The sequence below is a fragment of the Spermophilus citellus genome (assembly GCF_964194105.1).
Source record: "Spermophilus citellus genome assembly, chromosome: 18".
Taxonomy (NCBI): Eukaryota; Metazoa; Chordata; class Mammalia; order Rodentia; family Sciuridae; genus Spermophilus; species Spermophilus citellus.
The window spans coordinates 19,539,831-19,542,985 of NC_138200.1; the positions used below are offsets into that span (position 1 = coordinate 19,539,831).

The 3,155-nt window shown below is 52.9% G+C and overlaps 1 long non-coding RNA gene across 1 annotated transcript; it reads left to right on the plus strand.

Moving 5' to 3' along the window:
• Positions 1-202: 202 nt before the first annotated feature.
• On the plus strand, positions 203-3,155 carry LOC308638346. Its single transcript, XR_014019824.1, has 3 exons — positions 203-319; positions 1,649-1,766; positions 2,907-3,155. It is a non-coding gene; the product is annotated as an uncharacterized lncRNA (long non-coding RNA).

Consider the following 3,155-nt stretch of genomic DNA (forward strand, 5'->3'; position numbering starts at 1 on the left):
CTCAAGAGAAAGCCCGCATGGACTTGGGCCCATGGCCTGACACAAGCCAGGCCCAGGAGCTGCGCAGCCTCTTTAGCCAAGAGCGGCCTCCTGCTGAGCCTGGGCCAGGCTGCCTGAATCACAGAGGGGAGCCGGAGGAACTGGGGGAAAGGCCTGGTAGGCGATGGTGCCCAGAGCCCTGCCAACTGAGGCTTGGGGCACGCATGACCAACAGCACACAGCAGTGCTGGGGGCCTGAAACCCCAGGCCCTGCTGGCCCGAGGGGGCTGATCAGCTATGCTTCTGTCTTTTCCATTTCAGTCACTACCAGGAGAGGAGGGTAAGTGTCCCTTGTCCCATTTCCCAGCTGGAAGCCCTGAGGCCGGGTAGGAGCTTAGAGGGATAGAAGACAGGCTGGTGGGGGAGGGGGGGTGAACCCTGCAGGGTGTCGGGGTTCTACTTCTTATGATTTCCCAGGACCCAGGTGTCCATCAACTGTACACCCCGTCCTGCCAGCTTGAAGTGGCAACCCTTCACCCACACTCCCCCGCCAGCCTCCAGTCCCTATATTATGCAGAGGAGGTGCCCCAGGAGCCTGGCACATCACAGCAGAGCAGAGCAGGACAGGAGAGGCCGGTGCCTCTGGCAGAGGTGGGCTAGGGGCCAAGTGGGTTGAAGAATGGGCCAGTGGGGGCGGCTGCAGCTTTTCCTGCCCCTGCCCCTGACCCTAGCCTGCTCACCTGGCATGAGGCCAGGTAAGGCCTAGGGGCAGAGGAAGAGGGAGGTGGACACTGCAGGATGCTCAATGCCCCAGGCACCCCTGTAGGAGCTAGAAGTTCAGGGTACCTGGTCTAGATAGAGGCTTGTACTCCCAAGGGGTCCCCTAGGTAGGAACTGGGGTACCCCCATTATCCCCAGTGCTCTCCCTACCTTAATTCTAATTTGGCTTGAAGCAGTTCTTTCCTGGTGGGAAAATTCGGATGGAAAAATTCCAACATCTACCTACCTGAAGGAACTGGAGGAAAGGCCTGATAGGCAACAGCACCCAGAATCTTGCCAACTGAGGCTCAGGGCACGCTTCCCCAAATTCCCACAGGAGAAGAGCAGAAGCTTCAGGCCTGGAGGCAAGAATCCCCTCCTGCACTCTAACCCCGTCCACCCCACTCCCGGGGCTGCTCCTTAGAATGTACCCACTTCTGTTTGGGGCAGGGGCTTTCGAAGGCAGAATTGAACTGAGTCAGGGCCTCCACTTTGCCACCAATATTTATGTGTCACTTAGAAGACAGTCTCTGAGCTGGAACTGGGATGTTGCACAGAGGAGGGCTCCTGGCTGGGAGGGAGGGTATCTGCAGGGGAAGGGAATTCAGATGAGGAACAAGATGGGAGCTGCCCAGGGGGGGCGGGGGGAGCCTGGGAGGGAGGGCTGGCCCAGCCTTCAGGGGAGGGGCCAGCTTGAGAGGACTTCTGGGGGAAGACTCCCGGGCTGAGAGGGCTCTGCCAGAGCGAGGACCAGATGCAATTCCAGGGTGACTGCAGGAGAAAGGGATGCCAGGGCCTGTCAGTGCTCCAAGAAGCAGGAAGTGGGGGCTAGGAATGGGGGGGGGACAGAAAGGCAAGAGCTATAGGGGCAATGGGAGTTAGGGCAGGGATGAGTCAGATGTCCCCACAGGGGCCAGTGAGGAAACAGCTGAACAGTCACCAGCCTGAGGGAGAAATGAGGACAGCAGCTCTCACCGTGTATACAGGGAAGGAGCGTGACGGTCCACACATCTGTCTTAGAGAATCAGGCAAAGTCCCTCAACTGTGGTTGAACTTCTCCCATGAGGTAGACTGAGGGAGACTTTGGTTGTGAGAATGGAGATATTCTTAGTCCATTTTCTGTTGCTATGACAAAATACCTGAGACTGGTTAATTTATTTTTTTAAAAAAAGGAGGTTTGTTTAGCTCCTGATTCTGGAGTCTGGGAAGTCCAATATCAAGGTTCTGGCATCTGGTGAGGGCCTCCTTGCTACATTCTAACATGGCAGAAGGTATCAAAATGGCAAGGCAGAGCATGGAGCCAAAGAAAACTTGCTCTTGTAACAATGTCACTCACCTCCCAAAGTCCCACCTCTTAAAAAAAACTAACATATGACTTTGGGGATTAAGTTTCCAACACATAAATTTTGGGGAAACATTTTCAAATCACAGCAGACTTCTGTAAACATTGGGTGGTGGGGACCTGGGATACAGGGGTGTTCTGGCCAACATTAATGTCCTGTATCCCACATGGCATCCAAGTATTCTACTGACATTTGTCTAGGTCAGTGGTTCCCAACAATGAGCAGTTCTGCCTCTCAAAAGATATTTAGCAATGTCTAGAGACTCTTGCTTGCTGTGTACTGGGGCGTGCTATTGTCAGTTAGTAGTTAGAGGCCACAGATGCTGCCAGGCATCCAACATTGCATCTTTACTCAGCCCAACATGTCCACAGTGCTGAGGATTCTGGGTAGGTGAAAACCCTACTGATAATAACCAGAGCCAGGAACTATTAGTTACCTTTCCATCAGTGTGACTAAACACCTGAGATAATCAACTTAAAAAGAGGAAAGGTTGATTTGACTCACAATTTCAGAGGTTTCGTCTCTTGGTCTTGTTGCTTTGGGCCAGTGGGGCACAGTACATCATGTCAGGAGCACATGCTAAGGGAGGTCTGTTCACATCATGGCAGTCAGGAAGCGGGAGAGACAGACAGAGAGACAGGAGGGGCTAGGATTCCAATGTCTCCTTCAAGGACACATCCCAATTACCTAACTTCCTTCCACTAGGCCCCACCTCCTAAAGGTCCTACCCCTCCATTAGTGCTAGGGCTGGAGACAAAGCCTTTCATGCTTAGCCTTGGGGGACACTTATCCAAACTATAGTAAGAACCTACTTCTGTCTTACAGTTTCCAAATACAGAATTTCCCAAGGAGTCAATAAAACAATCAAGCGGAGATGGAGCCCGATTTTGTTCAAAAATTAACCAAGATATGTTTGCAGTCTTGGAAAAACACATCCCTGAGATGACACGGTGGCTCAAGCAGGTACCTGAGCCTGGAAGGATGCTCCCACCCCTACCTGCGACTGTTGCAGCTACAGCCTTGACCATTCCTCATGACCAGCCTCTGAATCCTCTGTAGATTGTATCCAAGCAT